This window comes from Pleurodeles waltl, chromosome 4_2, assembly GCF_031143425.1.
Source record: "Pleurodeles waltl isolate 20211129_DDA chromosome 4_2, aPleWal1.hap1.20221129, whole genome shotgun sequence".
Taxonomy (NCBI): Eukaryota; Metazoa; Chordata; class Amphibia; order Caudata; family Salamandridae; genus Pleurodeles; species Pleurodeles waltl.
In genome coordinates, this window is record NC_090443.1 from 773,251,696 (window position 1) to 773,275,243 (window position 23,548).

Genomic DNA, 23,548 nt, shown 5'->3' on the forward strand with positions numbered 1-23,548 from the left:
TGCAGTGGCTGCCTCTCGGCTGACGTTTTGCCGGATCGACACAGCACCTGCTCCTTCTCCCAGTGAGTCAAGGATTTTCAATGCATTGTCCCTGGGTGTCAAAATATCCCCATATCACTGTAAGGAACCAAGGCTGCGCTCCTGGATACCGACGCATGACCTTGTAGCATGGAAAGAAATGATGCATTGTCTGTACCGCGCCAGAAAATTTGATGCAATACCTTATTTTTTCATGCATCTCCTCCACTGTGGTCCCAGTGCGTCATTATTTTTGACGCATCCCAGGTACTGTGTGTTACAAGGGCACAACCATTGTTTCTTCAGAACTGAAACTCTTTCAAACCTTTAAAAAGTGCTATTTCAACTTGCACTTCTTGAATTTTGTGTTGTTTTGACCTTCTTTTATTCAGGTAAATATTATCTATTTTTCTAAACATGTGTGGTGTATTTTTGTGGTGTTCTCACTGTGTTACTGTGTGAGTTATTTCACAAATACTTTACACATTGCCTTCTAAGTTAAGCCTGACTGCTCAATGCCAAGCTACCAGAGAGTGGGCACAGGATAAGTTTGATTGTGTTGTGACTTACCCTGACTAGGATTGTGGTCCCTGCGTGGACAAGGGTGTATACCTCTGCCAACTAGAGACCCGATTTCTAATATTGGTGGGAGTGGTGGAATAGGACTTGTGTTTGTACAGTGCCATCCAATAGCTACGTGTACACTACCCATCCACAGTCAAAGGCCAATTTGATTTGTTTTCTTTTTCTGCAATTTTCCCTGCCTTGCATCTTTTAAATCCTATACATCATGTCTCTCGCTGGGACCACAGTTGGATACAGGGAGTTCGACCTGGTTAAGCTGGAGGAGTACACAGTCCCCCAGCCGAAGGGATTTTGTAAGGATATGGGGTACCTGCCCTTAGAGCTTCTAAGAAGGGAGAATTTCAAAAGGCACTGAGGGCTATGGAAGAATCCTGCAACCAAGAGCGTGATGAGTTTGGGGAGCCTGAGAAGGGCTCTTCCGAAGAGCTGCAAACAGCAGTAAAGGATGACACCCCTGAATTTGTTCCTCCTGCAAGACCAGGATGCAGTGTCTCCTGTCATGGTCTGGTGGCAGAGGAAAGGAGAGAGGAGAGAGAATTCAGGCTGCAGTTGGCAAGATTAAATATGGAGGCAGAGAAGAGGAAAGCTGAGAGGGAGACCAAATAAGCTGAGGCTGAAAGAGACTTTGCTGAGAAGAAACTTCTATTGATTCATGAACTGAGTCTGAAAGAGCTGGAACTCAAGGCTGGGCAGTCTGAACGCAGTAGGGATGGTGGCAGCATACATGCAGGACCTGCTGGAGACAAGAAGTTTCATATACCTAAGGATTTGGTGCCCAGTTATGTGGTGAGAGATTACATTGACAAGTGGTTTTCTGCTTGTGAGGTTGCACTGAGGGCACATGGGGTTCCTGAAGAGCACTGGGGAGGTGGGTGCTGTGGAAACATGTGCCTACCCTTGGGAGGGACACACTTGTGACATTAGAGGATGGGGACCAGAACAAGTAAACTTCCATGAACACCATTTTGATTGCCAACTTTGGACTGACCCCTGAGAAGTATTGCCAAAGATTCAGGGACAGACACAAGCTCCCCAACCAATCCTAGGTAGACTTCATTGATTACTCCAGTAAGGTACTGAATGGCTGGGTGCAGGGCAGCAAAGTTAATGTTATGTTGGGTTGTACAATTTAATCTTGAGAGAGCACATGCTCAGTATTTGTTTTACAGAGTTGTGCCAGCAGCTAGTTGATAGTAATATGACTGATCCCAGGAAGCTTGCTGAGGAGGCAGACCTCTGGGCTACCACCAGAGTGTTCAGAAACGTATCTGGAGGGGACACTCACAAAGGTGGTCAGGGTTCCCAACAGAAGAAAAAGGGGGGAGAAACACTTAAAATCAAGGAGTTCTCTAAAGGCCCCCAACATAATTCCCAAAGGAATAGTGGTAACCAATCCCAGTTGGATCCTAAGAAAAAAGGGTTCTTTGATCACAAGACAGGGAGGTGGGTTTCCCAATCTGCATACTGCTCCAAGTATGGACACTCTAAGGGAGACTCCAAATGTCCAAAGAGGGAACAGCCCCCCACTGGAGGGCAGGCACCTGGGTTGGCCAGTTTAGCGCTCGGGAAGGAGGTAATCCCAGATAGCTTTGGGGAACAGACAGAGGTAAGACTAGTGTCCCTGTGAGATGCAGATATGGTGCCAAAAGCCGACATGCCTGCCAACACTTCTAAGTATAGGCAGTGGGTCACCATTAATGGGTGCCGGGTGGAGGCTCTGCATGACACAGGAGCCAGCATGACTACTCTCAAGGGTCAGCTGTTATCAGCAGAGCAAGTCCTACCAAACACTTTCCACCAAGTCATAGTCACTGACAATTGAGAGAGTTATCTATTGGTGTCTCTGGTTCCCTTTATGTGGGGGGAGTCTCTGGTACTCTGAAAGTAGCTGTGAGTACTTCCATGCCTGTAGAAAGTCTCTTAGGCAATGACCTAGAGCACACTACCTGGAAGGAGGTAGAACTCACGTCTCACATGGAAATTATGTGATTGCCTGAGTGGGTCTGTATGGCTACACAGTCCATGGCTGCCCGGGAGGGAAGTCAAGGGCATCTGGAGCCTGGAAGAATGGCCCAGGCAGCTGCCAAGGAGAGGGGCAAGGGGTGTGGAAGACCGGTCCCAGAAGTTCCCGTGGTGGAGGTTGACAAGCTCCTAGACTAGTATTGTGGTCCTTTGGTGCACAATGGGATCGAGCATAACAAAATCAAACAGTAGGATACCAGATAAAGTCATTGATTTGCAAATTAAAGCTTGAATAGCATTCCATCATAATCTATAGTGGAAACAAGCTACAAAAGGAGCCCAGTGATGGGCAATCCAAATTAGAGTTCTTCAAATATTTTGCATTGATGTGGCCATATGCCTTGCATCAAAATTAGGAATGCTGGTAGAGAGAGAAAACTAAAATAGAAGGCTTGGAGTGGAGGTTTTATCACTATGCAGGTTTAGAAGGAGCTTGGATGAGGCTGTGGTGCAGAATTCTGGTGGTGGTAAATGGGGTTTGACTTTGTATGGAATCTTTGAGACCAAATAAAGGGGGTCATTCTGACCCTGGCGGTAAATACCGCTAGGGCGGAGGTTGGCGGTAGCACCGCCAACAGGCTGGCGGTGCTCCGCCGGGCATTCTGACCGCGGCGGTACAGCCGCGGCCAGAAGCGGAAAGCCGGCGGTGTACCGCCGACTTTCCGCTGCCCATGGGAATCCGCCATGGCGGCGCAGCTTGCTGCGCCGCCATGGGGATTCTGACACCCCATACCGCCATCCTGTTCCTGGCGGTTCGCCCACCAGGAACAGGATGGCGGTATGGGGTGTCGTGGGGCCCCTGGGGGCCCCTGCAGTGCCCATGCCAATGGCATGGGCACTGCAGGGGCCCCCATAAGAGGGCCCCACAAAGAATTTCAGTGTCTGCTTTGCAGACACTGAAATTCGCGACGGGTGCAACTGCACCCGTCGCACCTTCCCACTCCGCCGGCTCCATTCTGAGCCAGCTTCCTCGTGGGAAGGGTGTTTCCCGCTGGGCTGGCGGGCGGACTTTTGGCGGTCGCCCGCCAGCCCAGTGGGAAACCCAGAATGACCGCCGCGGTCTTTTGACCGCGGTAAGGTCTTCTGCCGGTTCCCGCTAGGCGGGCGGCTCCCGCCGCCCGCCAAGCTTAGAATCAGGGCCAAAGTCCTGAGGTGGGCTTGAGGAAGTGCAAAGAGTATTTATTATGTGGTCAATAGGGGGTAAAAGAAAATAAGTCATTTTGTTCAGATAGAACAAAGTTTTAAGAGGCAGAGCGACATCCACCTGTAAATGGTGTTTAATTCGTTTTTAAGACATTGTTTGCCATTAGCTGACAGTATGTTACCAAATAGTGTTGCTGGTATGCTCAATAACACAAATAAATGAGTTAAGCAGAAAAGCTTGCAGATGAACCATGTAGAGATTAAAGTGAAAGTGAATAATACTGAGAAGAATGTGTTTTTTGAATAGTTTTTGCATGTTTTCTTGAAAAGGCAATATCTAATGTAGAAGGTGTTATTTGTGAAATGTTGAGGTCCAAATACTACTGCTTTGAATATTAAACCAAAGTACATGCGCAGCCTTCTCTAACTCACATTGATAATTCTTTTGACCTAAGCTTTCAAATACAGGGCATTGGTAACAGAGCATTTGCAAAAAAAGCTCACAATCCAAGTTCCCTATTCTTGGTTCACCACCTTATTTGGGGCCAGGGACATGCAGCTTTACCTTTGGCAGACCTGCTGCTGGCTCTGCAGGTATGAAAATATGTTGTGCCCAGGATGTTCATGTCCACATGGTGCATCTGGACATACCAAGTCATTGCTAGAGGGTGTGAGTAAAGGCCTCTTCTGTCATGGTTAGCCCCCTTTTTTTGCCTGTTATATAACGTACCCTCAAAATTATTAGTGCCCAGGGCCCCTGCTAACCAGGTTCTCTGGGTCAGACATCTTTCCCTAAAACTGTTGTGATGCATTGGCATCATTGGCTACACCTTTAGCTACCACTATAAGTCCCTAGTAAATGGTACTTAGGTACGCAGGGCATGGGATACTAAGGGTAGGCCCCTGAGGGCTGCAGCACTGATTGTGCCACCCTCTAGGGCCATGCATCCAGAAGCACCCAGCACTGCCATTGCAGGCTGGGTGTTCTGATGCAATCCTAAAAGACAAACTCGACATGGCACACAGCCTATGTGCCCTGGCTACTCTACACTGCATGCACTATAGGTAAGTTACTCCTCTTGCAGGCCTTCCAGCCCCAAGGCAGGGTGTACTATATGGTGTGTGTGGACATAGATGCATGAGCAATATGTCCCTTCTGTGTCCTTGCCAAGCCTGAGACATAGTAAGTGAACAGGACAGCCATTGTAATGCATGTGCTGGACACTGGTCAATACGAGTTCCACAGTTACATGATGGCTACCCTGAACCCTGGGTTGTTAGGTATCAAACAACTCAGAATGATAAATCCAAATTGATACCACCGGTATTAGATATTTTACTAAATGTACTCAGGGGTCACCTCAGAGGTGCACCCTGCAAAAGCTACCCTGGCATGGTTGCTGACCAGTCACAACCAGCCTGCTACCACCAGGCAAGATTCTGAATCCCTGGGGTGAGAGATCCTACTCTCTGGGATTCAGAACAAAGTCCTTCCTAGGTTTAGGTGCTAACACCACCTCCCTCCGGAATGTGCACTGTATTTCACCCTTGAAACTTGACCCTTAGGCCTGCTGCTAGCATCAGATGGCCGCCCCTGTTGCAAACCCCCACTTTGGCAGGAGCAATGGCAGGAAAACAGACAAAGGGTAGGAGGAGTGTTCACCATCAGCTTGAACCACCCTTAAGGTGTTGCATGTGAGGGGACCTCTCCATTTCATTTTCTTCCATCTTGGATGGAAGGAAAATAGCCAATCAGGTGTAGGGAAGGGACCTTTCCCCACACAAAGTGGTCACTTAGTGGGTGTAGCCACCCTAAGGTAGATGGCCTATTGGCCACTACTAGGTACCCCTAAAACACCCACTAAATACAGTATTTAGTGGGCATCCCTAGACCAAGAAATCAGGTTCTAAGGACAAAAGAAGACCAGTAACAAAGAAGGCCCAAGGCTTGAGAACTAAAGTTCTCCTGCACCACAAAAAGGTACCAAAGCCTGCCAGCTGCACCCAGCAGCTGAGGGGTTGCTTGGACATTGGACAGACTCTCTTCACCAATCACCAAAGATCACCTCCAGAGTTAAGGCATCACTCTAGAACACCAAGGAACCAAAGACCCAGTGAAAGTCACTTCACTGACCGGCTGCTGACCAAGGAACCGGATGCCCCAGCCAGATCAAACTTCACCTGTCAGACCATGAAGACAAGCCCTGCCAGTGCACCATATTTGGTGGCACTGCGCCCTCCAGTGGCCCGACCGTGCAATAGGCCTAGGTACAGGTCACCTCACATCGGACACCAAGAAGGACAGTCCATACCAGACTGAAAAAGGACCAGGAGGAAGCTTCAGTTGATGTATTTTAGGAACCACCTGGACCTCCCACCAGAGTGCCCCTGTTGACCTGCAAGCGACCCTCCAAGGTACCTATCTCCTACTTCCAAAGGCACATTTGCGCACAGCTCCTGGCTTACAAATTGCTCTTCTCTAAAATTAGCCTAACTGCTTAACCAAGCTACCATAAAAATTAGAGCATTAGGTGGTCTAGTTTTTACCTTTGTAAACCAATATGTGTTTGCCTGGACCCCCTGCACAGTGTGCCTAGTTTTGCACACTACAGAGAGAGACAGTCTGCTACAGAGAGTACCTGAGATTCTTTCACCTGTCCTGTTCCATTCATGGCCAAAGGTTCTAGATGTATAGCTTTCTCATTTGAGTAAGTAAGATGGTGAGGTTCCAGAAGAAGGGGTTGCCCATTGCTATGGCAATCCCAAAGAAATATAACGTTAATGGCATATGTTGAACAAAAGTGCCATACTTTTAGAGTGTGAGGCTCACAATGTCCTCAACTTCTTTAGAGACACTTTGCATTAATTAATAGTGTTCCTTCTAAAAATGTCAGTGCGAAGCTACTGATGTTTGGAGATAGCCATGGGGAGGGTTGTAAGAAGGCATAGTTGTACCAGGCAGACTTCTCAAGAGCTTCATTTTTTTTTTAGATCACCTGTAAATCATGTATCTATTCCATGGCATCTCCCCTTAAACTTAAAATTTATAAGAGACCATCTTTCATTGTATGTCTTACAATGAAAATGGCCTTTCAGTGGATGGCACCTTTCTAGAACAATAGAAGAGTGGAAGACCTTGACATGAAATAAACTCTTCCTATTTATTTATCCAAGTAACTTTGTCAAAGATCATAATCTATACTTTCTCTTGAAGGTCCTCTCTTAGTAGATGTGAGGACATCATCATCAATTTTGGTTTCCCTTACGCAACTGTACAGGTTGAGCTATGGTGGCACTTCCTGGATGTAAGTCTGGTGGCTCTGATTCATCTTAAAATATCCTAATCAATTTGTCAAATGGAGCATCTTTTTTTCACATTCAGAATTTCAGGTCAAGGTCATAAGGCTTCCCTTGCCTCCATCAATTAGTATATGCTGTCCACTATTGCTGTATTGTAATCCTTAACAAATGTTTCTCTGTGACTAATTATGCAGATTCAGTGGAGGTCAACCAGCTTCAAGGTAGAGATAGATGCTAGTCCACTAGTACAATGCTTCAACAAGTATCTTTTTGTATCATTACATACTACAACAGTAATGGTCCACACAATTGGTGTAGTACATTTGAGATCCAATATTATCAAGAACACATTTTAATCACATAGTTTTGATGTGGTCCTATGTGTCCAGCACTGAAGCATATCCTACAGTTGAGGTGCATGTCATCAAAAGAGTTGTGATGAGACTGAGAGAGAAAGTATTACAAGTAATATCCATTGCTATCTGTCCTTCTCTTGCTTGTCACAGTCAATACAACCCTTCCAACACCACAAAATAAAACAAATGATGGACTTTTCAGACACTCACCCCCAGTCACAAATCTGAGTTTGATTCACTGTTACGTTGCTTGCCACATCACCCCAGTTTGGATCCAACCACATGCAAATCAGTCGTGACCTTGCTACCCATGGGAGCAGTCCAGCCCGAACTGCCAAACCAGGTCCTCCCTGGACCAGAAACAAGCATCCTGGGTCGTTTTCAGGGCATCACCCCTCATCAACCAGGCTAGTTTGAATCCAAGTCACACAACAAGCAAGGGACCCAAGTCTAGGTTTTTCCTAGTCATTTAGGGCGCACATAGCAACACCACAAAATAAAATGATGGACCAAGTGTTGAAACCTTTCAAACCCTCACCCCCAGCCGAAGATCTGGGTTTACTCCAACATTATTCTTTTCACCACATCACTCCAGTTTGGACCCAGACATATGCAAATTAGTCTTGACCCTGCTTCACATACAATCCTTTCACTCTGCTTATTATCTTCAGCTTTTGGTGTTGGCCTCAATGCGTTAGGTGACGGCTGTCAGCCAGTGAGACAAGGAAGGGCCCTGCAGTTCAGATGTTTTGACTAGAGTTCCTATCTTGAAGTTCCTATTAATAACTGAAACATGGAATAGGAGAACTAAGATTAGTGGATATTACCCGTAAGTGATCCAGGCACTACTGGGATTCAGCTCTCTCAAAGCCTGAAAATAGCACTAGTCCATGGTATCACACCAAGTTATAGAGCTCTGTTCTAGGCTAAAGCAGAGCACTTGGCATGGGATGGAGTGGCCCTTCCTTTTCAAAGAGATATTTTATGTTAGTTCATGTGGCAACTCACATGCAAGGTGAACACCTAATTGTAGAATGTGAATTAACAGCCAAAAGTCCAGTCATCATCATGGTTCTTTCCATATTATCGGGGTACAATAATCTTTTTTCTTTTGAGTTTAATGACTTCATATCTCAAATCATGCTGGATTGGCAAAGATATTATTTCATTCAAATCATTTATAATCTGGGTCCACAATGTATCAGTCTAAATCCTTATATGCAACTCAGAACAAAATTAGAGTTTGGTGGTAGCCTTTGATTAGTTGAGGGTGTTATAAATCATCCATTGGAAAAATATCTAGTGACAAATAATTCTTGAAACTATGGTTTTAAACTTTTGTCCTACTAAGACTTAGGCCCTCATTCCGACCATGGCGGTTTCAAACCGCCAGGGTGGAGGGCAGAGGAAGCACCGCCAACAGGCTGGCGGTGCTTCCCGGGCCATTCTGACGCGGTCAGAAAAGGGGAACCGGCGGTTTCCCACCGGTTTTCCCCTGGCCCAGGGAATCCTCCATGGCGGCGCTGCTTGCAGCGCCGCCATGGGGATTCCGACCCCCTTCCCGCCAGCCTGTTCCTGGCGGTTTACACCGCCAGGAAGAGGCTGGCGGGAGTGGGTGTCGTGGGGCCCCTGGCCACTGGCATGGGCAGTGCAGGGGCCCCCTAACAGGGCCCCACAAAGATTTTCACTGTCTGCTTAGCAGACAGTGAAAATCGCGACGGGTGCCACTGCACCCGTCGCACCCCTGCAAATCCGCCGGCTCCATTCGGAGCCGGCTTCCTCTTTGCAGGGGCTTTCCCACTGGGCCGGTGGGCGATCTTTTGGAGATCGCCCGCCGGCCCAGTGGGAAAGTTGAAATGACCCCCGCGGTCATTGGACCGCGGTGCGGTCTTTGGGCGGTTTCTGCCCGGCGGGCGGCGCCCTCCGCCCGCCGGGGTCGGAATGACCCCCTTAATTTCTAATGTCTACTAATCTCTATCATTTAAACAAGATCATGTATTGCTTCCTAGATTGTTGCTCCTTACTTGGTCGGATCATTTTTGATTTTTTTCTTTATGATGCCAAATGTCATTGTGAGGCTACTTAGCCTATAAAATGTTGATAAGGGATTTCAGGAAAGTTTAAATATCATTTTTGCTCTTTCTTTTGAATATAAGGCCCCTACACTTTAGACAAGAATTCTGTCATTGGATTTGCAGAATGGACTGCTTTGGTTGCTGCTTTGACTCATTGCTTAAAGTATGGGTTCTTAATCATTGGAAGGCCATAGCCATGTGAAACTGGAACCCACTTAATAAGCAACACATGTTACTGACATGGTTTACATAAACACCCAAGTACTTGCTTGAAACAGTAGCTTTATGAACAGTGGGATAATGAGGATGCCAACATAGTATGTGCAGATGGCATTTCATAAATGAATTGTCAATTCTGAATGCTTTGACAATGCAAGAAATAGACTTTTCTGTACAGAGTCAGGTTACAACTAGAAAGACATTTTTTATTTCATGTAGGAAGAATTAATCTAATCTGCAGTATTGGCGACCACAATTCTCAAGGGTAGGGTCGTAGAAGGGGGGTATGGGGCGAAATAAAATATATTTTTTTGAAAAGCTTACCTGTTTTGGAGCCACCACTGCCTACCTTGCTCCTCTTCCCTCGATGGTCTTGGTGTCCCAGCAGTCCCTGGGACACCAGCACAGGCTCCCCAGCAATCCTGGTGGTGCTCTCATGCTATACATACCATGAGAGCAGCATCAGGAATGGGCTGAGCAGTTTGGTATGACGATCAGACCGTGCACTGGGGCCTGTGCAGTTTCTCCAACCTGGCTATGCAACACAGAGCCGGACGAACAAGCCTGGCCAAACTGACATACACAGTTAGTGCAACTCCTTCCCCCTGTGGACCAGCCCCGCCCCTCCCTGCACCTGCTGGCTGAGGCAGCAGCTGAAAAACAAAACAATAGTAAAATATTGTTTTATTTTTCAGCTGCTGGCTCAGCCATTATAAAGGAGTTGCCCCAGCTAATCTGTATGTAAGTCAAACATCTTACTAACATCTAATCTTTATGAAGAACTCCAATTTGTCTCTGGACTAGTTAAAGAAATGTTTGTCTCAAATAAATTCTGGCTTCTCTCAAGACAGCAGTTCAATTTGAAGTTTTGTACCGTATTTAAAAGTTTTAATTAACATCTGACAGTCATTTGGCATGACTTGGGATTATCTGAAGCATGGAGTGAGCAGTCTGAGAAAGTCCTTAGTAGATCTTCACCACCAGCCAGCTTTTGCCATACCACCCTTCTGTCACATTATTTATGTATTCTAGAACAAGGGGTTAACAGCAGAGAAGCAAGACCTTTTGAAAGTCATAACTCACTTGTCCATTTCCAGGTGAGCTTTCATTCTCATAAATGAGCATAATTTGTTCTGGTGGCAGCCTATTTGGATGGAAGGTCCCCTGCATGGCTCTGCTGAAGCACACCCCCTTCCCTGTTCCATTTTCCTACAATGTTGTCATTTTTTATCCATTGATCTTGACAAATATTTGAGTCCACAGATTGTTCTTCCTATTTACTAACACGAGACCTGTGAGCTGTGCTCTGAGGAAGAGGAACACCCAAAGTGCAGCCTTATTTTCTGATAGTGGCTACTGCGTCTCTGCCAGGAATGTAAGACTGGCTGTGGTGGCAGAGTAATTAATGTTAATGGACAGACCTTTTCTCCTGTACTGTTCAAGGGGAGATGCCTTCTGGCCTCCCTGTACAAAATTTCCCTCTGGTGACCCTTAATCCACATTTTGTGGTTAATGTATGAAGGTTGACCGCATGTGCCTATGTAAAATAGCTGTTGTGGCTCTACCAGCGAGCTCATCTCCACTCCCACTCTTCCTTCTCAATCTACATACATCTGGTTCTTTTACCTAGGATGGATACAACCTCCCCTGAACCAGATAATACCTTCTGCCGAAGGGAAGCATAGCTGATCATACACTGACAATGCATTGCACATACCATCTAGGAGTGAAGGAGACACCAGAATTCAATGAGTGCATTAAAGTTGATTGGATATTCAGTAGTACTCTCCTGCTAACTACTTTCTTTTCAGGGTGGAGGCAAGTGTAGCCATGGACTAATGAGGTCCAAGGGCCAACTGAACTTTGAGGAACTGTGGGAGCCATTGTGGAACTCTATCAGCTCTAGAACATGAGGGAACCTCCAGCCAATGGCATAAAACATTGCCATCAACATCATCACCAAGGCCCAGGAGGAAGAAAGGTTGCCTTTTGCAACTGTTGAGGTGAATCACCTTTGTCCCAGATCCTGTTTGTGTTTCAAGAATGCTTGAAGTACCCCAAAGGGCTAGAGCATAACCTCAGCCTCACCTCTAGTCTGTGGATCTGGAGGGGTAACTGATGGAGGTCACCTTGAGTCTGGAACCATTAACCGCTTCTTTCCATCAAAGCAATTTTAAATTTATACATATTTAAACTCCCATCAGGACCCCTATTCAAAGACAATATTCAACTTTACTTTTGCTTGCCCTGTGGATATAGTGGCAATTACTGGACTGGTGGGTGCCCACTTACAGGAATTCTGTATCCACAACAGGGTTGGAGACAAAAGCCCCCACATGTGTGCCATATATACTTGTGTACTGGCATATATACCAGCTTTTAACCCTTCTATATGTTACTGGGCACTGCACTGGAGTACTAGGATGGCCCATACTGCTGACATCAGATACCAGATATCACCAAGGCCCTCCCAGAACACTGGTTTTCTTTGCTACATGGTTGATGCTCTGTTTTTTGGTAGGTGGATCCAAAAGTACTCCTAGGAACTTTAGGGGTTCCATGTTAGATGTAGTGAAACACCATTAATTTACCTTCATGTTAGAAGCCTACCTCACGATAGGGGAAATTGAGTGGCACTGGTTGATATTTGGTGAAAGAGTGGTGGTTTGATTGCAAGGCTTATTTGTAGCAGCAGATGTTGCTGTTTTTGTACTTTTCAGCACTACAGTACACAGCAGGCTGCGGTCACTGCTGATAGGTGATGTCTTTCTACCATTTGGAACTATAGTTTACAGCAAGTTGAGTCTCCTACCATAATGTTGGGTATTTCCAGAAGAAGAAACTTCAGAAATGGGTACACAGCGTTCTGGTAAGAGCAGTAGCAGTAATTGCAAGGAGTATTGTGCTATTGGATTTTTGGTGGTCAATCAGACACTATTGAAGGTTTGCTGCAGTCTGAGACTTAGGATTCCAGTTTCTCCTGCTGAGTAAAAAATTACCAATTACTGCTGAGAAGGTCTCCAGCACCTGAAGCAGTTTTCTCTGACTGTTTGGAATTTCCACTTCATTTATAATGTCTTAGTTATGGTTAGAAAGCATAGTTAGACTCTAGAAACATTATGATTTTCTGTTAATGGACTTCAGTTTGAACTATTAACATAGTCTTCTCAATAGGCTATTGTCATAGTGCAGTCACTGCAAATCTTTCATTTCTTTTTGTGTAATTTTCCACAACAGAATTTGGGAAGATTATTAATTGGTTTCTCTTTCCTTGTCTTCTACAGATATCTCTATTCTGCTGCTGGAGATTACTCAGAAGCAGAAGAGGTCTCATTCTGCCCCACTCTCCTAATGGTTTCATCTCTCTTTTCATATTTTAGTTCTAGTAGTAGTAGTGGTCTTTACTTAATTTGGATTGGTTGCCAGTGCTGTCAGTGGCCATGTCATTAGAAAATTCTGGTAAAATCTGACACTGGCCCAGAACCAAAACTCTCACTGAAACTTCAGTGTAAGCAATAAATAACTCCAAAAACATCTTGCTTCGAAATGTATCTTTGCAGGTCGTATGATGTTGTTTGCGTTGATGGGATAGGTGACAGAATAAACAGCCTTTTCACCCTAACCCAGGTTTTTAAAGTTTGACTGAGGTGGCAGTGTTGCTGGTTGGCGAAGCTCCATGGACTGTCGCAAACACTGCCATAGACTAACATTGTTGTGCATAGACTCTACATTAACTGAAATTATAGTGCTTAGCACTTCAGAGCTTTAATAATGTTTGGGGGCATATCTCTGGCTATGAAAGAATCCGAGAGTAATTTTTTTTCTTCATCTCCATTAGATCATCATTATTCCCTGCATATTTTATGTTACTTATGTGTACTAACATATGTTTCTTTTAAGAGTAAATCACTGACTGGGCAAACGGTTTTTAAGGAGTGCTAAAGTATCCTAGTGTGCTCTGAGTGCCTAAACCTACACCATCTATGTGAGGAAGCTATGGGCAGGTGCTAAAGAGAAGTACTGAGTTATCTAGTTTTGGATATAAAAGTACTGTTGGTTTGGGACACCAAGTGGTAAATTATTTCAATTTTCACAGTTGGAGCTCAGCGACCTCTGACTGCTCTGGGGTCCCAGGAACCAGGTCTCGCTCTGCCATTGTAAGGGCAGATATTGAGAGTTCTTTAATGCTTCTGCCCTAGCCTGCCTTTGAGTTTATCCCTAATAAGTCTGCAATCTGGACATTATGTCCTCCCTGCTAATTACTAGCCTTGCTGGACTAGGAAGACAATCCTGAGAGGATAACCACACAAATCTGCCTGTGAGAAGACTGCCAGGTAAGTGACAATGGGCCATATGTACGAACACATTTTCCCATAGGCACAAAATGGGTAAAACCCTTAGCTACATCTGGCCCAATCTAACATAAACTTCGATACAACTTTTTTACTGTAACGCTGGTAACGCTACGGGAAGTCTACTGACTTTCCCGTATAAAACCCCTAATACTTGAACTTTTCTCCCCACCTGTGTATAAGGGAAAAATAGCCAAAATACACTCCTTCCCATACAGAAAGAAACTTACGTGTACCTCCAACAGTTTGTAGAAAATTGCATTTATGGGCAACACACTGAGTGTGGGAAGGGTGTATTGCGGAGATTTTCAGGGTTTTCTCACACCCGTTTACGTGTCACAATTCAGGGTCTTTGAGCTTGTGGGAAGCAGTGCAGTGTTTTACATGGAGTAAAATAGATGTAATGCATGCCAGAGCTAGGGTGACCACCCGTCCGTAAATTTCACAGACTGCCCGTAATTTCGCCCTGCCATCCGTTGTCCATGATGAAAGTCTTAACGGACAGCATTTGTCCATAATTTCAGCCTTTCACCCTAAGGACAACGGAGGCAGGGCGAAATTATGGGCAGATGTTTCCCCAGCTGGAATGAAAGGTAGGGGGTCTCCTGTGCTCTGAGGGTGGGAGGGGCAGACAGATAAGAAAAGGCCTTCTTGTCAGTGTGTCTACCCCCCTAAAGAAATGCAAATGTGGGCAACTGGTAAATCTACAAAGGCAAAGGGGCTTGAAAACCTGCATTGACTTTAACTAAAGAAGTCACTTGAAGCTTTCTGATGGCAAAGATATTTTCTTTTAGAGAGGTACAGTAATGGTATTCCAAAGTGAGCTGTGGAGTGTGTGGTTTTAATGGAGTGTTATAAAAAATGTTACTACTAGGTATATTAATAAAATCTGTATTTGAGAAGCACTTTTTTTATTTAACCAAACTATATTTGCACATTTTGTAGAAGCCTATAATATGATGTAATTGTATTTATATAGCGCTTACTACCCCTGATGAGGCGTCAAATGCATGTTTAAAATAACGACTAACACATTCACAGTTCTTTTTTTTAGGGACCTCGGTACCTCATAGTACTAACAAACATTGGCAAAGCCAATAGGTCTTGCTTATGTAAGAGTTATTGGCTTTGCCAATATATTTTAGCCATATTATACAGCAGAGTGGCTGCTGTTCAGCATGGCTAAAAGTTAGTCGCATAGTGGTGTGGAGTGGAGTAGAGTGGCATTGTAGCAATGGCGTAGAACACAGTGGTGCAGAGTACAGTGCAGTGGGGTACAGTGCAGTTGGTACAGTGCAGTGGTTTAGAGTGCAGTGGTTTAGAGTGCAGGGTTTTAGAGTGGCGTGGGACAGAGTAGAGTGGCATAGAGTGGAGTAGAGAGGCATACAATAGAGCAGCAGAGAGTGCAGTAGTGTAGAGTGGTGCAGTAGCATAGAGTGCAGAGTAGACTCGCGTGGCAGACAGTGCAGCGGCATAGTATAGAGCTGTGCAGTGCAGAGTAGAGTATAGTGCTGTGTAGTGCAGAGTAGAGTATAGTGCTGTGTAGTGCAGTTGCATAGAGTGGAGTGATGCAGAGTAGAGTGGCATAGAGTGTAGCTGTGTAGAGTGCAGTGGCACAGAATGTAGTAGCACAGAGTAGATTGGTGTACAGTACAGTGGCGGAGAGTGCAATGTTCCAGAGTAGAGTGTAAGTGCAGTGATGTAGAGTGGAGTAGAGTGGTAAAGAGAGCAGTGGCATGAGTACAGTGGTGCAGAGTAAAGGGCAGTGGCATACAGTGCAGTTGTTTAGAGTGCACTGGCGTAGAGTGGCATGGGGCAGAGTAGAGTGGCATAGAGTGCAGTAGAATAGAGTGTATTGGTGCAGAATGTAGTAGTGCAGAGTAGAGTGGTGTAGAGTATAGTGGCGGCCAGTGCAGTGTTGCAGATTAGAGTGGCAGCGTGCAGTGGTATAGAGTGCATTGAACTAGAGTGCAGTGGTCAGAGTGGCGTAGAGTGCAATGGCATAGAATAGATTGTTTCAGAGTAGAGTGCAGTTGCATAGAGTGGAGAGATGCAGGGTAGAGTGCAGTGGCATAGAATGCAGTGGCACAGAGTGCAGTGGCATAAAGAAGATTGTTTCACAGTAGGCTTAGAGTGGCTTAGAGTGGAGGGGTGCAGGGTAGAATGGAGTTGCATAGAGTGTGATGGCATAGAGTAAAGTGGTGTAGAGTGCCGTGGCCTAGAGTGCAGAGTAGATTAAAGTGACGTACAGTGCATTGATGTAGAGTGCATTAACTTAGAGTGCAGTGGCATATAGGGGGTTATTCTAACTTTGGAGGAGTGTTAATCCGTCCCAAAAGTGACGGAAAAGTGACGGATATACCACCAGCCGTATTACGAGTTCCATAGGATATAATGGACTCGTAATACGGCTGGTGGTAAATCCGTCACTTTTCCGTCACTTTTGGGACGGATTAACACCTCCTCCAAAGTTAGAATAACCCCCGTAGTGTAGTGTTGCAAAGTGGCATAGAGTGGAGTTGTGTGGACTAGATTGGTGTTGCCTAGACTGGAGTGGTATAGTGTGCAGAGGAGCAGAGCACAGTGGTGTAGGTGTAAAGTGCATTGGCATAGAGAAGAGTGGTACAGAGTAGAGTAGAGAGGCATAGTGTGAAGTAGCATAGAGTGCAGTGGCAAAATGTGGAGTGGTTCAGAATGGAGAAGAGTGCAGTGCAGTTGCATGGAGTGGTGTAAAGTAGAGTGATACAGAGTAGGGTGCAGTGGTGGGGAGTGGTGTAGAGCAGCATGGAGTGGAGTATTCATGGTGTGGTAACACACTGCCATTACAGACAACACGTTTTTGATTGAAATGATCATTACATTTGCACAGACATACTGTTTTTCTAATCAAACTATACTGTGCACAGACAATGTGAGGAAATTGCATCACCTAATGTAATTATTTGTTTCAATCATCTAAAGGTAGTTGTTTCCAGCACAGTTCAGAATTAACAAAAATATGCTTCATTTGTACTCCTAATTCTGATATATTCTGAAGTTTATTTAAATGTTGTCATGTGATAAAAAATAAATCTTTCCTAACCCCAGTATCCAGCAAGACTGTTACATAAAACCTCTCACTTTGAAGTCAGAGAAAGAAAGGTAAACACTAAGTTCCCACCAAAGACAGAGCCTGACATTTGACTTGGTTCTTTGAATGCACAGCAATGTGATGGAATAAGAGCAAGATTTACAGGCCTATTTACAGAAAGGGAGCACTCAGAAGGATAGTGTAAATAATGTTTGGGCAAGGGAAGGAACGAACTCAAGCTGCATAGACTAAAACAAATAAAGCCAGCATATTGAAAGCAACAAAATGTGAGTTACAAACCACAAGGCCAATGGCAAGCAACAGGTGGAATACATTCACAAGGAAGCACTATGAATGTACTTAAAGTGACAGTCGTGGGATACTTTGTGGGGAAAGTCCAGTATTTTAGTCCAGTCCGTATCTTGCAGAGGTTTGGCCAAATCAATCACCCAGGTAGTATGATGAGAAGACCTGGAGTGATTTCCATTTTGTGGAAAAGGTCTGTACACCCATTCTATCAGTTTGCCACCAGTTCCTATGGTGAAGACCTTCTGGCACACCTCTTGTAGGGTTAGTGCTAGGTGGCAGACATGAAATAGGGCATGTAATGGCTAGTTAAGGTGGTTGTAAGTAAGGAGTTGACCTGGGTGAAGTTAGTAGTCTGCCACAAGGGTTTGGAAATTTAGTAGCTTGCAGTCCATAAACAAATCCCCCAATTTTAAGATACTTGCATCATGCCACTAATGGAGTTGCTCTGAGCACAGCCATCCTTTGCGAGTGGGAAGGCTTAGCAAAGGTACTGCAGGAGCACAGGGTTTCTTCGTGTCAGTGAGTTTACAGGTTCCAGCAAGGCAAGAGAAAGCTGTGCATGATAACCCCGGATGGTGATCCATAGAATTGTCAGTAGGAAACAATGAGCAGTGCATTAAGCCTTCTTTAAAAGTCTTTACTGATAAACCCCATCTCATGCAGGGAGGTGGGCAGAAAGCCAGTGAGCTACCCTTTGGACCTGAATAATAGCATTCTAAGTCCAGAATACCTAATCCACCCCTAGTCACAGTTAGCTTTACAGTGGAAAGAGCTACCCGATGACGCCGCAGTGACCAAATCAGATGTGTGGCATATCTGGAGAAGCAATGAAGGACGAGCAGGGGAAGGTTTTCAAAATAATACTATCATTGGGGTAGCACACCATTTTCACTAGTGCCACATGGCCCATTACAGAAAGCAGAGGAAAAGACCAAAAAGCAAACTGGGCTTGGAGGGACCGTGACGCTCTGCCCGAGATTCCCATCCTGGAAATCAGTGGGAGAATGGTAAATATTAATCTCTAGGTATCAAAAGATAACTGGTTCCCAGTTCAATCTGAGATCTAATTGTATATAAAGGAGAAAACAGTGCCATATGTTAAAGAAACACTAATAACATTTTAAAATGTTTGCAGTTTGTTTGTGCAATTTACATCCCAAATTTTTAAAGATTCAATGTGTACTTGACACTTAGGGATAACCCAGATCACTAGTTTAGCTTTTGCTCAATTTCAAAACCATTTAAAGACATGGACAAGGTGGCCAATTGCCTTGCACAACCTTGAAAGGGGTCTGGCCCTGCTCACCCTTCACAAGCACGAACAGCGGACAATTGCACCAGAAGAGTTTACCAAGGTGCTTGGGTGTTGCTTCTTCAAACACTTGACAGTGCCTCTTCTGTTTCTCTCCTGTGTGCAGAGACAACTCCCTAGGTACCAATACCTTCTGATAGTCTTGGTGGGCCTATCTTGTCTGACTTTAGGAATTGTCCCACCTTGTTCTTCTCTTCCTTATTTATCCAGTTCTGAGCAACATCCATTTGAATCACTTGCTGTGGATCTCCCATTTGATCTCAATTTCATCCTCCTCTTTTATTATCTTTTATTGGTAGTCTAGGCTCCCAGTTCTGAGATAAATGTAGAGTCCCAGATATACACTCTAGTGCTGTGAGACTACAGACAAGTTGTGGGTACCTCACATCCTGACATTAGGTGTGAGACTGTCGCCCACACCATCTGCCCTGCCTCTTTAAAAACAATTTAGGTTGAAAGTGCATGAGCGGTTGGGGTGAGCCAGATGTTTTTGTTCAATTTGTTTAAACTAGCATAAGGTTAATTACCTTAATGTTTCCCAACTGTTTGCCAGGGGTTTTAAAATGTTCAGGAACATAATCAAAATGTTGCTGTTTCTTTCTCTTCAAGAAAGATTGGGTACATTTGGGTAGGGGTGATAGCCTTGGTTATTGGCCTACGCTACTGAACAAGGATATAATGTGACACCTCACTGCAGCATACCAGTATGCAATCACAAAAAGACCACAGTGAATAAATAGTGCTATGTTAAAAAATAGTAAATAAATGCACTGACAACATAGTGAGACATGGCCTCTCGTGTGTGTCTGTAAAACTGACGTTTGTTCTTGAATTTTTTGTCCTGAATTTTAACCCTTTGTCCTGAATTTTTGTCCTGAATTTTGATCCTTTGTCCTGAATTTTTTACAGTCCTGTCCAGAGTTTGCTTCAATGCCAGGTGGTCACCCTAATCAGGGCCCCTCTCAATGGATAGGTGTTTTGCCATATCGAAGGTTTCTACTCTGGGGTCGTCCCGATACATCATTATTCTGGTTCCTTGCAACAGGGTCAGCATCCAGATCGATTGACAAGGAGTGTTTTTTGTGATGCTTTACCTGGTTGTAAATAAAATACACATTCCTAGACACTAGCGCCAGTTTTTTTCTAGTTTGAATAAGAGACGGCCAAGAAAATGTTTTCCCTTATGAGTGGCTGGACATTCAAAAATCAAAGCAAGCTCAAGTGCTGATAAAGAGCTGAACCCTTGTTCATTTTATTGACTTCTAATGCAGAAGTAAACCTGCCTGAATGTGTAGCAGGCTTCATTTTATGCCACCTATGATGAAGATCTAACATATAGGCACAATCCTTTCGATTCAACCACTATTTAAAGAAAATATTTTTGTAGGATTATATTCATGTGCACATGCAATGTTCCTTCTTTTGGAATGAGCATGTGACTTGAAGAGTGGAGAGAAGCTAGTGCAAATACAGACATTTAATAGTATGGATGAGACGCCATTACCATACTTTCACCTCACCCACTATTGATGACTCCTAAGACGTTGAGGGTAAGCATTCTCGGTTAAAAATTGGAAATATGTGAATTTGAACAAGCTGCATTTGTGCAATCACACATTATTTACCTCAAACTCCAAATTTACCTCAAGAGGATGCCCACACTTTTGATGAATCGGTGACAACCCCAATTTCATGAGGCAATGTGTCTCTGAGGAGAGGCATCTCTCCAAACATCAAAAATACCAGAAATACAGTCAATTAATAACAAGCATTGGCAAAACCAATAGGCCTCCCTATGCAAGAATAATTGGCTTTGCCAATGTGTCTTAGCCATGATATTCACCAGTGTGGTAGCTGTTCAACATGGCTAAAGGTTAGTGGCGTGGAGGAAACATGCACTGATTGTAGTGAAGTGGAATGATGAAGAGTGAAGTGGAATGATGAAGAGTGAAGTGGAGTGTTGTACATTGGAGAGTGTACTGGAGTGACATAGTGTGGAATTATGTAGAGTGGCATACACTAGAGTGGCATAGAGTAGAGTAGGGTGGACTGGTGTATAGTGCATTGCCATGGAGTATTGCAGACTATAGTTGCATAGAGTGCAGCAGCATTGAGTGCAGTGGCATTGAATTCAAGGGCATGCAATGCAGCATCGTAGATTGCAGTGGCATAGATTAGAGTGGTACGTAGTAGAATGCCATGGTGCAGAGCAGAGTGGGGCAGAGTGGAGTGTAAAGTGCAATGGCATAGAGTGCAGTGGATTAAGTAGAGTTGTGTAGAGTGGTGCAGGGCATAGAGTAGAGTGATGCAGAGGGCAGTGGTGCAGAGTAGTGTTAAGTGGCATAGAGGGCAGTTGTGTGGAGTGTAAAGTACACAAATAGCATAGAGTGTAGTGGCACAGAGTGGTGCAGAGCAGAGTAGCATAGAGTGTTGCAGAGTAGAGTAGAGTGCCATTGAGTGCAGTGGCATAGAGTGGAGTAGTGCAGAGTAGAGTGGTGTAGAGTGCAGTGGCAGAGAGTGCAGTTTTGTAGAGTGCATTGGCGTAGAGTGCAGGGGTTAAGATTAGAGTGGCCAAGAGTGCAGTGGCAGGGAGTGGAGTGTCACAGAGTGGAGTAGATTGTTTCAGAGTAGAGTGAAGTAGGGCAGTGTTGGGTAGAGTACAGTTGAGTAGAGTGGCATAGAGTGTAAAGGGGTAAAGTGGTGCAGAATGCAGTGGAATGGAGTGCAGTGGTGCAGAATAGATTAGAGTGGTGTACAGTGGATTGGCATAGAGTGCAGAGAGATGAGTGCTAGAGATGAAAGTGCATTGGTGTAGAGTGTACTGGCATAGAGAGCAGTGGCGTAGAGTGCAGTGTCACAGAGTGGTGTAGAGTACAGAAGCATAGAGTAAAGTTGTGTAGAGTAGATCAGTGTGGCCTAGACGGAAGTGGTGTAGAGAGCAGTGTTGTAGAGTGGTGAAGAGTACATTGGCATAGAGTAAAGTGGTACAGGTTAGAGAGGTGTAGTGTGAAGTGGAGTAGAGTAGAGTGCAGTGGCATAGAGTGGAGTGGTGCAGAGTGCAGTGGCATGGAGTGGTGTAAAGTGGCGTGGCACAGAGTAGAGTGCAGTAGTGTGGAATGGTGTAGAGTAGAGTGGAGTGGTGTAGAGTGGAGTATTTATGGTGTGGTAGCACACTGCCATTACAGACAACAGATTTTCAATTGAAATGGCCATTACGTTTGTACAGAGATGCAGCTTTACTAATAAAACTATACAGTGGATAGCGGAAAATGTGTGTAAATTGCATCACCAAGTTTAATGATCTGTTTTGATCATATTAAAGTATTTGTTTGCAACACACTTCAGAAATAACAACAAATGTGCTTCATTTGCAAGTTCATAATTCTGATATACTGTGAAATACTTACACAGTTCATTTCTATGTTGTGTGCTAGAAAAAAACTATTTCCTACCCCCAGTATCCAGCAAGATTGCCACATAAATCCTCTCACTTTGAAGTCAGAGAAAGAAAAGTGAAGAAGTGCCCTTGGAAGACAGCACCTGACATTTGACCTCAGTCTTTGAATGCACAGCAAATATGATGAGATAAGAACAAGATTTAAAGACCTATTAACAGAAAGCGTACTTGTGGAAAAATACAGTAAACATGGGCTAGGCAACAGGAGGGACAAACAGAACCTGGTGAGCCTAAAGCAAATAAAGCCAGCAAATAGAACATCAGAAAATGTGAGTAACAAACCACAAAGTAATCAATGAGTGGAATGCATTCCTAGGCCAACTTTCTGAAAGTCCCTAAGACATCTTTAGCTAATTAGACATCTGCGCTGTCTGGTATGCTGTGAAAAATGGCCAACTAAATAACTGAGTTCTAGAGCAGTGTAATAGTTAAAGTGTTTCACCACAAAATTCAAAAGTAAGGCAACACAGACTCAATTCCATGAAGGATTTCAGAAAATAGGACAATAGAGGAGCAAGCAAAATCAAAAATTGGTTTATGTCCCAATAGGGCAGGAAAATCAGGGAAGAAATGTACAGCATCCCTCTTAAAACATGAAAGTCTCTGACTAACCCTCAAAATCAAGGGTTTTTAAACATTATTTTCTCACAGGGAATTTAAAGAACTACAGAATTACTGTGGTGTGAGCATATGTATCATTTAATTAGCAAATCAGAGCACTGTCTCATAAAACACCATATTGCCTTAGCGCCTATGCACTGTCCCACCACATGAATAAATATTCTGTCCACACTGTGCTAATCCCATCTGAAGATGCTAGAACAAACTAGATACATATACAACAGCATGCTATATGAATGAACAGGGCACAGGCACAGTAATCCAACAAACAGATCTAGAAGAAACAGCTGCAGTTTGCAGCTAGGGAAAGTTCATTTAAAACAGCATGAACAATGACAATGGAAATTAATCATATTCTGCGTAGCTGAATTCTGCAGAAACAACAGGCAGTGAGATATGCAGCAGGAAGACAAGGGAAACATCCATTTTTGTAAGTCCTGGCGGCTAGGACTCTACTGAAGCCTAGTTAACAAAAGGGTAAAAAAAAGGACTTCTACACATCATAGAAAAATTGTTTCAAATATAACACTACTATGTCAATGCGTACATGTGTCATCAAGTGTGAAAATACATCCTGCACATTGTTAGTGATGCACAAAAATATAACTACACAAGCATCTTTAACATTTGCACTTTTATGTGCCTGCAGACAGATGTGAAGCAGCATCTATTGTAGTTTAAACATTTTTCACACTATTTGAACATGATA